The 13,215-nt window shown below is 43.5% G+C and overlaps 1 long non-coding RNA gene across 8 annotated transcripts in view; it reads left to right on the plus strand.

Moving 5' to 3' along the window:
• LOC109500943 overlaps window positions 1–13,215 on the plus strand; it is a 78,988-nt gene that overhangs the window by 60,235 nt on the left and 5,538 nt on the right. For 5 of the 8 annotated variants that reach the window (XR_006599847.1, XR_006599852.1, XR_006599850.1 and 2 more), the window contains one exon: window positions 3,497–3,787. This is a non-coding gene — a long non-coding RNA (uncharacterized LOC109500943). Of the gene's footprint in view, window positions 1–3,496; window positions 3,788–8,407; window positions 8,607–12,345; window positions 12,626–13,215 lie in introns of those variants that run through there. The other 3 variants (XR_006599851.1, XR_006599848.1, XR_002743205.2) reach the window with 3 other exon arrangements.

Here is a 13,215-nt window from a genome sequence, read left to right on the forward strand (position 1 = left end):
GGGAATATCTGCTCTAGCTTCTGAGTACCACCCATTCTGGCTATCCATTACCACATCTCAAACTACCCCAAAACTTAGTGGCATGAAATATCTGTTATGCTCAAGGACTCTGTTGGTCAGGAATTTGGAAAAGGGACTGTGGGGATGGTTTGCTTCTGTTCCCCAAAGTCAGGGCTTCAGCTGGGAGACTCAGGCTGACTCAGCACCTGGGGGCTGGAATTATCTGAAGGTTTCCTTGCTCTTATGTCTGACAATGGATATTGGCTGTGACCTTCACTGGGGCGGTTGCCAGAACATCTACACGTGGTCTCTCCTTGTAACTTGGGCTTTCTCACAGCCCAGTGACTGGGCTCCAATGGTGAGCTTCACAAAAGATAAAGCCAGGTAGAAACTGTATTGCCATAGTTCAAACTTAACTTGGGAAGTCATGCATCATCATTTCTGCCATATTTTGTTCTTTGTGGCAATCAGAAAGGGACTCCCGAGATCAAGAGGAGAAGAAATAGATTCTACCTCTTGATGGGGTGGTGATGGTGGGAAGGTTCTGCAAAGGGCATGAGGGATTGTAAATATAGGTGCAGCTATTTTTTGGGAAATACTTTATCTGATGGGTTCATCCAGAGGACTGAAGAGTGAGGATTCTCAGATTCACGGAGGACTTCTGGCAGGATGATGCCATCAGACTTCTTCCAGATGGGCCCAAGAAGAGCCAGGAGCGTTAGCAAAATCTCTGCATCCCCCTGGCATCCTGAGAAGCAGCATGGGGTGGTGGAAATCTCCAAGTGGGAGTCAAGAGGTGATCTGATTATTGTGTGATATAGGATAGGCTACTTAATCCATCTGAGCCTCAGTTTCCCCTATCTGACAGATGAGAAGTTTGGATTAGATTCATTGTTTTCTAATTCCTTACAGGAGGGAAGGATTTTTCTCCTTTTAAAATTTGTCTTACTTCCAGGGCGACTGACTGGCTCAGTTGGTACAGCATGTGACTCGATCTCAGGGTTGTGAGTTTGAGCCCCATGTTGGGCATGGAGACTACTTTAAAAAAAGAGAAAACAAATAAATTTGTATTATTTCCAAATAAAAGTTTAGGGGAACCCAATATATGAGCTGGATAAAGGTAATTGAAAGGGGTTTTGGGGGATACCTATGCCCACTTATTCCTTCCCACTCCTTGAGGATTCTCCATGGAAACTCAGTGCCCTCAGAGAACATTTGGAAAATCTTTGGACCAGGATGTTTCCTGAGGGTCTCTAGGATGGGGTTGGGTGAGAGAGGAAAGACCCCTCAACCATCTCTCAGATTTTCCTCAGAGTAGTTTGTTTCCTTCCTGCTCCCTGTTTGAGTCCCCATGGCCACCTGTCAGCCATCTGACACTGAATTAAGTAAGTGTCTAGCAGGTGATCTGGATGAGCCAAAGTCCCACAAGTACCTGGGGAAAGCACTATTTAAAGAACTGGGGTATCTACTGGTATTGTTTGAATTTGAAGCCCTTACAGCCTGTAATTTGTGCTGGACCAGCCTAGTATGGGGAGAGATTGGGACTGTATGCCAATGGTGGTCCCACATTTCCACCTTTGGGGCCTCAGCTGGTGACTCAGGGTGACCCTGCAGTTAAGAGGTGCCCTGGGTTGGCTCTCATGGTCCTTTGTCTTCTCTGCTGCTCCTGTCCGCTTTTCCACCACTGTCCCTCCGTCTGTCCCCTCCCCTCCCCCTTCCCAGCCCACTCCCACCCCCACTTTTTCTCTCCCACATTCTCTGCTCCCTATCTTTGTCTCTCCATCCTGTTCTCTCTTTAAAGAAAAAAAAAATACACAGAGCGATTAGATTTGCAAATGAGCGGGCAGGAAACTGGGAACAAAGGGAACCAGAGCCGAAGAGGGAGCAGGTATAATTACTGTAATTAACTCAAGCAGCAGGGACACATCCCCTAGTCAGTGGTTGCTGTGAGGCACTGCAGGGGAGGCTGAGGGGAACTGGGGGCCCCAGGAAACTCAGACGGCTCCCTGCTCCCTGGGGCTTAGACATCGTCTTGGCCCCCCCCCCCCCCCAGGAAGCTCCACCTGGAGCAGGGGGGCGGGGTGCTGTGCCAGGTTCCATCTCACCCCCTGTCCTGGCCTCACAGAAGCAGGGAGGAGAGGATCCAGGCTCAGAGGACATGATATGGTCTCTTGCCCAGCACAGTGGAGCCAGAGAACAAAGCCCCCCTCTCATCTCTTAACTGGACCCTTAGCTCTTTATCTGCTTTAGGACATCCTGAGAGCCTGCTCTGCTTAGCTGGGATCCAACCATTTCTAGAGGCTTTGGAAGGGAACACGTCTCCAATCCCATGAAACTGTCATTTCTGTGTCCCCAAGCATCCCAAGTATACACCTCTTGAGGCCTTTCAGGGCACCTTTGCAGCCTTACCTTTCACCACTGCCCCTCATCACTCCATCCTCTAGCCAGGTTTGACCGTGGGCTGCACCCTGAACATGCCCACGTTCTTCTATTTCCGTGCCTTCACATGTGAGGCAGTCCCTTTCTTGTGGTGCTGTACTTTTCTCAAATGCCAGTTGGTAAAAAAGTTATCCACCTTTTGAGGTATGATTGAAACTAAAGCTGCTTCTCCAAAGTCTATACTTATCTCATCCTTCACAGAAGCCCATAGCCCTTGTCTCTTTTATGGACCTCACCTCACTGTACTCCTGATCTCCTTTACTTTGAGGAAGGCAGATAGACCCTGGCTTAGGATTCCTGGGGCTTAACAGCAACCATCTTTGGGGCTCTGTGTCAGTCAGACCCCTTTCTCTTGTCAGTAACAGAAACCCCAACTCAAATCGGCATAAACAAAAAAGGAAATTTGTTAGTTGGAATAACTAAAAATTCTGGGGATGTTTGAAGGTATGGCTGCATCCAGGAACTGAAACATCAGATGTCTCTCCCTCCTGTCCCTTTTCCTCAGTGTGGGTTTCACTCTCAGGCCCCTCTACAGCATGACCCCTAGGATCTCCAGGCTAATAACATTCCTAGAGCCAGCCATCCTGGGGAATTTTTCCTTCCTAATGTTCCAGCACACACCTGAGATTGAGTCTCATTGGGTTGGATTGGGTCCAGAGCCAGTCATTGGGTTGGGGGAAATGAAACTGAGTGGTTGGCCAGGCTGGCCTCAAGTGATCCCAGATAGAATCTGAGGGAGAAGTCAGGCCAGCCCTGTCCAAACTACATGGTTCCCAATGGGGAGGAGTGGTTCCTTAAAAGAAGATAGAAGGACATAATAGTGATGCTGCACAGGTGGAAACAGCAGGTGTCTGCCACTGACAGAGCACCCAGGTGAGGGCCCAGCTCCTAGAAATATCCTTTCATTTTCATACTCAACCCATCCTTCAATACCCAACCCATGTCCACCAGCCCCATGATGCCTTCTCACCTGCTCTAGGGGCCCAGAGTCTGTACCACTTCCCAGGCACACACCTTCATCCTGCCTTTTCATGATCTTTGTTTTCATTTGTTATAGCCTCATTGGAGCAACAAGATTATAGACCCATTGAGAGCAGGGATGTGGTCATTCTTGTGTACCTCCTCCCACCCTGATACAGCCCTGGACAACAGTCCAGTGACCCAGACAACACTCCAGTGAGCCAAGCATAGAATGCAAGTCTTCTCCACGCCTGCGAACTGGCTGGGTCACTTACCAGTGTGTGACCTTGGGGCATCCCCTGATCTCTCAACTTCCTTATCTGGAAGCTGGGGCTATGAACACACCTGTTTTACGGAACCATGACAAATAAAGGAGATACTATGCGCAGAAGTACCTCGCACTCTCTTCCCAGCTAAGCCCAGGCTGTCTTCCTCCAATTACATAATTGGGTATTTAATTACCACTGAGGTAAGAAACAAGAGCTCACCTTCCTTATTTCTGTGATGCTGGCCTCTGCTTCCCTAGACATTTTTGTTCTCCTTGGCCAACTCCCCTTACTTTATCATCTACCTTTTAAATGTATGCTTGTACAAGGCAGCAGAGTGTGGGGTCAATAGCATAGGGCGAGGCTTAGGTTGTCACCATTCCAGTTTTAATTATACTACCTGCTAGAGTATAACCTCAGGCAAGTGACTTAACCTTCCAGTGACTCAGTTCCTTAACATTGAAATGAAAAATCACAATAATATCTACTTCATGGGGCTGGATTGAATAGATTAATTTGTGTAAAGCACTCAGGACAGGACTTGGTGGGGAGTAAGGACTATAAGAATGTTCACTATTATTCCCATTTTAAGGTTTGAAACTGAAATACGTTATTGGCATTAGGTCCAGTCAGTTCTTTCTCTCAAAACTTCTCAAATTCATTCTTTCACTCCTTCCCATCCCTACTAATTTCTTCATTAAGTCCCTCATAATTCCAAGCATGGATTTCTCCCACATCTGCCTGGTTAGTCTCGCCTACCTGTCTTGTGTTTTCATCTATTCTCTGTACAAAAATCTGATTGTATTCCTCTCTTGATGTAAGTCTTTAAATGGCACCCTGTAACAATTAGCATACAAAGTTTGTATATATATAAGTTTATTTTTGAGAGAGCATGAATGGGGAAGGAGCAGAGAGAGAGGGAGACACAGAATCGGAAGCAGGCTCCAGGCTCTGAGCTGTCAGCACAGAGCCCGACATGGGGCTGGAACTTGCAAATTGCGAGATCGTGACCTGAGCCTAAGTTGGCGCTCAACGGACAGAGCCACCCAGGCGTGCCCCCCCACCCCTTGCTTACTTTTTCAACCACATCTCTCTCTGCTGTCCCTCCTGTTTGTCCCCCTCCCCCAAGCATATCTATTTTCTCTCACCTCTTTGTCTGGAAGGCTTTTACTTTCTCTTTACTCATGGTCACTTCTTCAGCATTCACTGAGCCCCAATTTAGGCATCACCTCCTCACAAAGGCTTTCTGGATGTCCAGCCTGTTCCTCCCCAGGATGCTCTCTGGATGTCTCACCTAGAGCACCCTGGGAATATTTCTGTCCCTGAAGCTGTTGCTTTGCATAAATGTCTCCTCCACTAGAGTATACACTTCCGGGGATCAGGGCCTCGTATTTGAATGCCTAGCTCCAGGCACAGTTTCTGGCACTTCATGTGGGCTCAGTGCTTGTTGAATGAATTGAATAATGATAACCCCTACTGAATTTGCCAGTCCTCTTCTGGTTCCGGTAACAGAAACTGGCTTTAGGTATGGCTGGATCCCAGTACTCAAGTGACATCATCAGGACCACATCTGTCTCCATCTCTAGGCTTTGCTTCTTTCGCCTCTCAAGCTGGTTCCCTGAAAATGACCAGTGGCAGCTTCAGCCAACTCACTTAGCAACCCAGTGAAAAACCAGCATCTCTGTCTCAATATTTCGGCAAAAGCCTCCATACCACTCTCATTAGACCAATTACTTGCTGTTCCAGGGGCATGAGATGTGGTCATAGGTTGGAAATAACTGAAATGCATCTCTTACAGTTCTAGTTCTGGAGGGTTAGAAGTCCAAGATCAAGGTACCAACAGAGTCAGTGTCTGGTGGGACCTGCTTCCAGGTTCATAGAAGGCACCTTTCCACCATTACCACGTATGGCAGATTAGGCGAGGGAGCTCTCTAGGGTCCCTTTTATAAGGTCACTACTCCCATTTTTGAGGGCTTCTCCTCATGATCTAGTCACCTCCCAAAGGCTTTACCTTCTAATGCCATAGTAATACGTCTGTTCTTGGAGCTGGGGAATGGCATCATGGTCACATGGGTGAGTGGGGCATGTGTGTTTCCCAAAAGAAAAATGGGATGCTTTGGCCAGAAATATGGGTCATGGGGAAGCAAAACCAACATCTGTACAGAAGTGCCAGGTGCTGCTTGTGTTTTTATAAACATGTCAGTTAATATTCATAATGATTCAAAGAAATCCATCCCACTACGAGGACACATAGTGGTTGAGCAACTTGCTGGGATTTATATAGCTCATAGGAAATGGAGTCAAGTTCTCACCCTGACAGTCTGACTCCAGAGACTTCCCCCTTTAAAAAGTTTTTAGGGGCGCCTGGGTGGCTCAGTTGGTTAAGCGTCCGACTTCGGCTCAGGTCATGATCTCGAGGTCCGTGAGTTTGAGCCGCGCGTTGGGCTCTGTGCTGACAGCTCAGAGCCTAGAGCCTGTTTCGGATTCTGTGTCTCCCTCTCTCTCTGACCCTCCCCCATTCATGCTGTCTCTCCCTGTCTCAAAATAAATAAACGTTTAAAAAAAGTTTTTAAAAAGGAGTGCTTACATACAGTAAAAATTTGAAAGAATGTAAAAAGTTATACAGTGAACAGGCAGGTTCACTTCAAGCCTTGACCCTGAGGCCCAATCTCCCCCTTCCTGACCCCAATCATCCACCCAGAGGCCCTACTTTTATGCTTTATTATGCTGGTCACAATAGCCTCTGGTCTAGGGCTAACGTGTCCCCACTTCTGAGGGTTTTGCCTCATGCTCCATGGATTATGTGGTCTTTCCACTTTGCGTGGTTGGGAACAGAAACCATCTCCACCCCCTTGTGAAGTGGGGACATTGTTGGGCTTACTGCTTTGCAGTGGGTCTTCCCAGCTTCTGGTGGCTTCTCACGTGTGTGATGACCATAGTCAGGCCACAACTAGAGGGGACCCCTCTGCAAATTGCTGGAGTCTCTCTTCTCTGACACCCTTCCCTGGCAATCTGGCTGCTTTGCCACCCTGAATGCCATCTTGGTCTCTTGAATTCAGGAAGAACATCAGGCTGTATGCTTCGGGTCCTCCTCCCTGGTTGGTGGCCAGAAATGACCCGCCAGCAGTAAGCTGGGGCAGTTTAGGACTCGCCTTCTTCTTCTTCTTCCTCCTCTCAGACATCAGTGACCCTTCCCACACTGTCTGCTGCTCAATATTTAAAACCATTGCTTAATTTTGTCTGTTTTTTTGTAAGAGCTATTTAGGGAAGTAGGGTAAATTTGGTTGGATGGAGTCTCTAGTACTCTCTCATGGCCAGAAGTAGTGCTACTTTTACCGTTTTTTCTTTTGTGTGTGTGTGTGAATCCTTCCAGTGATAGGCTATGCATAAACAAGCATTTATATCCCCTCTTCTTTATACATACCTTTGTGTACCTTTGCTACACACTGTCGTGCACCTTACTTCTGTCACTTATCATCCTACAGGTCATTTTATATAGACTGACCTCATTTTCTTAAAAGGCAGAGTCTGCACTCCTAACCCCTACACTATTCTGCCTCAGTGAATGACAGCTGAGCTATTAGTGGCTATAATTGATGCTCGGTAAATAGTTGACGAGTTGAATAAATTATGGCAAAACTGCACACAGGTGGCTGGACTCATGTTCTGATGATGGGAGGAAACAGGATGCTCCATATTCAGTTTGGGGTCCTGAGTATTCCAGACTCTTCTGTTCTCTTCTCCCACTTCTCGGAAGAGTTTCCCCTCATCTGGTCTACGGTAGGCCGAGACATATTTAAACCTCAGGTCTTGTCTCTTCTCTCCCATTTCATAAGAATTCAGTTTATACCACAAAACCACACTGGTTCTATAAAAGAAATACACCTGTACCCATTCTGGGAGACCCTGTATGATGATATGCAGTGTGCCTGGGTTGCTAGTGCCTGCCATCCAGAAGCTCAGTAAATGCTCTTTGGATGAACTTGGGATTAACTTGTATCTTGTGCAGTTGAAATCTAGCTGCCCCCATCACCCCACAGAAAAGTCCTCATTGTCTAACATCTAGTTAGGACCTGTCAAAGATGAGTATATAGAGATATTCACTGGCTCATTATTTATAAAAGTAAAGCTTTGGAAATCACTAAACGTTCATGGCAACAGAACAGTTAAGTGGTGAAAGATTAGCATATAGCATTAGTATTGTCTTAGTCTGTGTGGGCTGCTATAACAAAAATACCAGGGACTCAGCAGCTTATAAACAAAAGTTTATTTTGCACAGTTCTGGAGGCTAGGAAGTCTAAGACTAAGGTGCTGGCAGATTCTGTATCTGGTGAGACCCACTTCTTGGTTCATAGATGGATATCTGCTTGACACATCCTCACATGGTGGCGGTAGTGGGGGGGCAAGGGAGCTCTCTGGGGTCTCTTTTATAAGGGCACTAATCCCATCCATAGGACTCCGCTCTCATGACCTAATTCCTCCCAAAGATCCTACCTCTCAATACCATCACATTGGGGGTAGAATTTAACATATGAATAGGGGAGGACAAACATTCAATCTGTAGCAAGTATTTAGCTCTTAAAAATATGTATGTGTGTGTGTATAGGTTAACCTGGCTCCCTCAACTGACTCTTTCCCTTACCGTGGTTTTTGGAAGCATGAGACCCAAGTTCACTATTTATCACCTATTCTGGTTCTCACAGCAACCTCATAACATTGCTTATTTGCCTCAATTTCTACAGAACAACTAGTTCCAGGCCATATGCATGTATGGAGGAAATCGGATGTAAGTTTAGGTCCTCCTGACTCCAAAGCCTGAACTCCAGCTGCCCGTGCGGTTAGAACATTGTTCCCAAGGTGTGGTCTGCAGAACTCCACTCCTGCTGAATGTTACAAGGAAATATCCCCTGTTCTCAGGGGATATTTGCTTTTGTTCTTGAGGTATTTGCATTTCTGTTGTGATCTCAAGTGATTTGCGGCTTACACAGTAGTTTCTAACATCTGCCTGTGGTTGAAAGAGTTTTTTTTTTGATAGATGGTGGCTGGATTGATACCTTGGAATTATTCTAGATTCAGTACTTGATATGAGTATTAGGTGGCCCTTTCTACAAACTGCGTGGGTCATAGAAATTTGGAATATCAGAGTGAGAAGGACTTTAGAGAGAATAATTTAGGCCTACCCCTTCATTTTACAAATGAGGAAACTGAGGCATGGGGAGAACTACCTTATCAAACCACTTGGTTTGGCGGAAGGAGGGCTAGAACCTGGGGCCTAGGCCTCCTGACTCTTAGTGCTCTTTCTTCCTTCTGTGAATAGGACAACTATTTTGTAAAATTTCTGGCAATCAATTACTGGTTTTATATATATTCTGCCTGTTGCCACTTCTCTCTGTTTTAGTTTGTGTTCTTACTCTGTCTCAGGGCCTCTTCCTGATTGTGTTTGAGGTCATAGTGAGATGGCAGGTGGATCCCATAGAAAAGGGGACTAGAAAATTGAGCAGAAGGAGGCTTAGGGTATTGGGTTGTGGCCTAGCATCAACTCTGATAGGGATAACTGCACATGATTACACATTGGATTTGTGACTGAAAAACTGTGTGTACAGGTGAGACTTTACTGTTGAGTTATATCAGGGTTATATCAGAGAGTCCTGAGTTATATCAGTTGTATCAGTATCCTGAGTTATATGAGTTATATCAGATAGTCCTATTTAAAGAACTATCCTATTTAAAGACTATCAAGAACACCCTTTGCCTTATCCATTCTATTTCAAGAAATTTATCTTATAAAGACGTGCCTAGGGATCTTTTAAAACAAACATTGTATACAATAACAAAAGACAATAAACAACTTAAATATCCACTGATGGGGGATGGTTATAAAACCTATGTACACACATGCAGTTGAGAACTGCACAGTCATGAGACACAACAGGACAGACTGTATGGGCTGACATCGTGCAACCTATAAGATATATCAAGTGAAAAAATAAGGTATTTGCATGTCTTGGTTTGGGGTCCCTTGAAAGCAGAGCCTCAAACAGAGACTTGGGTGCAGGTGGTTTATTTGGGAAATAACCCCAGAAAAAATCAGTGAGAGGGTGAAGACAGCGAGATAGAAAATGCAAAAATGACAAACACCCCCCCCAAACCCCCCCAAAACAAAAAAACCCACCCAAGTTGTATTATTGAGTTGCTGCTATAGGTAAAGGCAGCCTAAGTCCAGACCTTTGGAAAACACACAGAATGCCTGTCTCCCAGAATTGCCTATCTGTTGGCAAGAAGGAAGACTGGGGCGTTTATTAACCAAACCCATCCTGTATTAGTTGGGGTGTTCCAGGGATTTAACTCCTGTTGCTTAAGGCTGCCTCTCCCTGTCGGCTGACTAGGCTCCTGTGACTTTGGAGAAAGTGGTTGTGTTCAAGGTGGGACTCTTGTCAGTGTACAAGGAAGAGACTGACCATGGGAGTTGCAGCAGAAATCAGAGGTGGTCTAAGGGAATATTAGGCACCAAAAAGCATCTGCTATAATAGAAATATGTCTACTTGTATATAAACAAAGTATATGTGTGCATTTGTGTGCATATATCTATATAAATATCCACATACAAATACCAGTGTAGAGGTGTATACACATATACACACAGTTTTTGAATAAGGCATGAAATCACTGGAGATTACCTTTGGGTAGAGAGATGGGGTATTTGGAGGTCTGGACATTTGGTGGAAGTGTACTAATTTTTCAGTGTTTACTTGCTGTTTTTTAACCATATGAATATATTTTTTAACAATGTTTTAATTTTATTGAGGTATAACTTACATATAATAAAGTGTACCTATTTTAAGTGTACACTTTAATAAATTTCCTTGAGTGTATGCACCCACACAACCCCCCCCAAAGTCAAGACATAGAACGTGTCCATCAAGTCCCCACTGGCTTTTTACAGTATATCCCCTCCTCTTGATCTTTTTTTACGTCGATATTTTGTTCCTTTTTAACACTGAGCTATATTCTGTTGTAGGGATATTACACAATTTATTCACCATTCACCTTTTGATGGACTTGCAGATTGTTGTCTACTTTTGAGTTCTTATGAATAAAAGCCATCATGAAAAAGTTATGAACAATTGCAAGCAGTCTTTGTGCAGACCTACATTCACATTTTTCTTATGTAAATTTACCTAAAGGATTGCTGGGTCAGATACTATGTGAATATTTAACTTTATGAGAAATCACTGAATTTTTCCAAGTGCTGTATTATTTTGCATTTCTACCAACAAAGTATGAGATTTCTAGTTGATCTACACCCTTGCCAACACTTGGTATGGTTTCTCTTTTTAATTTTAGCTATGCTAGTGGGTGGTAGTAGTATCTGGGAGTTTTAATTTGCCTTTCCCCGATGACAATGATGTTGGGCATACTTTTCATTTGTATGTCTGCTACTTATATTTTTTCTTCTGTGAAGTGTCTGTTCAAGGTTTTTTTTTTTTTGCCTATTTTTGAGTTAATATTTTATTATTAAGCTATAAGAGTTTTTTAAATATATTCTAAATGTAAGCCTTTTGACAGATACATGTATTACAAATATTTTTTTCTGCATTTTCTTTTTGTTTGTTTTTAATGCTGTTTTTCAAAGAATAGGAAACTTTAAATTTGATATAGTCCAATTTATCAAATTTTTTCCCTTTTGGAATAAGTGCTTTTTGTGTATTGTCTAAGAATTATTTGCCTATACTAAGATCATAACATTTTCCTTCTCTGCTTTCTTCTAGAATTTTTTAGTTTAGCATTTATATTTAGGCCAGTGATCAATATTAAGGTATTTTTGTGTATAGTGTAAGGCAATGTTCAAGGTTATTTTCTTCCTGGGATATTCAATTGTCCTGGCAACATTTGTTGAAAAATTTGCCCCATTGGATTTCTTTGGCATTTTTGTCAAAAATTAATTGACCATATATGAGTGGGCCTATTTCTGGACTCTTTGTTCTGTTCCATTGATCTATATGTCTATCCTATGTTAATAGCACACTGTCTTTATTATTGTAGCTTTATGGTAAATCTTAAAATAGTGTAGTTCTTACACTATTTTCGGCTGCAGTGTAGGAGGTAGTCTAAGTCCTCCAACTTTGTTCTTCTTTTCAAAGTTGTTTTGGCTATTTTAAGTTCTTAACATTTACATACAAATTTCACTATCAGTTTGTCAATCTCTATTAAGAAAAAACCTGGTGGCATTGTGATTCAGATTACATTGAATCCCAATACATTGAAAAGTATTGACATCTTAATAATATTGAGTCTTTCAATCCATAAACATTGTATATATCTTTACTTATTTAGGCCTTCTTTAGGTATTTCAGTAATTATTTTGTCATTTCAGTGTAGAGGTTTAGCACATATTTTGTTAAATTTATCCAGAAGTGTTTTATGTCTTTTGATGCTATTATAAGTGGTATTTGTGGTAGCCAGCCTCCAGATTGGCCTGAAATGCTCCTTCCCTCCTGGTATTCATGCGCTTGTATAGAACCCCTCACCCTCCACACACTTTGTACCAGGGTTGATCTGTGTGACCAAGAGAGTATGACAGAAGTGACAGGAGGCCACTGCTGAGACTAAGTGATCAAAGGCATTACAGCTGTTTCATTGCTCTCTCTTGTATTGCTTGCTCTGAAATACATTGGAGCAGATCTACTGGAAGGTCCAACGTGGTGAAGAAATGAGACCTTCATAAAGGAGAAACTGAGGCCTCTACCAGCAAGACATGAATGAGTGATCTTGGAAGTAGATCCTTCAGATGAGTGCAGCCCTGGCTAACATCTTGATGACAACCTCCTGAGAGACCCCGAGCTATGCTGCCCCCTGAAACTGCTCCCTGATTCCTGACTCTCCAAAACTATGTGAGATAATAAATGTTTGTTGTGTCAAGCTGCTAATTTGTAGCAATTGAAAACTAATACAGCAGTGTTTTTTTTGTTTTTTTTTTTAATTTTTTTTTTCAACGTTTATTTATTTTTGGGACAGAGAGAGACAGAGCATGAACGGGGGAAGGGCAGAGAGAGAGGGAGACACAGAATCGGAAACAGACTCCGGGCTCTGAGCCGTCAGCCCAGAGCCCGATGCGGGGCTCGAACTCACGGACCGCGAGATCGTGACCTGGCTGAAGTCGGACGCTTAACCGACTGCGCCACCCAGGCGCCCCAGCAGTGTTTTTTTTTAAATGAACGGTATCTATTATAATTTCTAATTCTTTGTTTCTAGAATATAGAAATTCTATTTTTTTTTTATAGACCTTGTATCCTGTGTCCTTGCTGAAATCAGCTCTTTTGCAGATATTTTAGGATTTTCTGCATAGGCAATCATGTCATCTGTGACAAAGACAGTTTTACTTCTTTTCAAATATGCATGCCTTTTATTTATTCTACTGCCTTATTAAACTGGCTAGGATTTTTAGTATAATGTTGAATAAAATGGTGAAAGCAGATATTCTTGCCTTGTTTTTGATCTTAGGGGGAAGCCACTCAGTCATTCACCATTAGTATTGGTGTCAGCTGTAGGT

Source organism: Felis catus, chromosome B3 (genome assembly GCF_018350175.1).
Source record: "Felis catus isolate Fca126 chromosome B3, F.catus_Fca126_mat1.0, whole genome shotgun sequence".
NCBI classification, from domain to species: Eukaryota; Metazoa; Chordata; class Mammalia; order Carnivora; family Felidae; genus Felis; species Felis catus.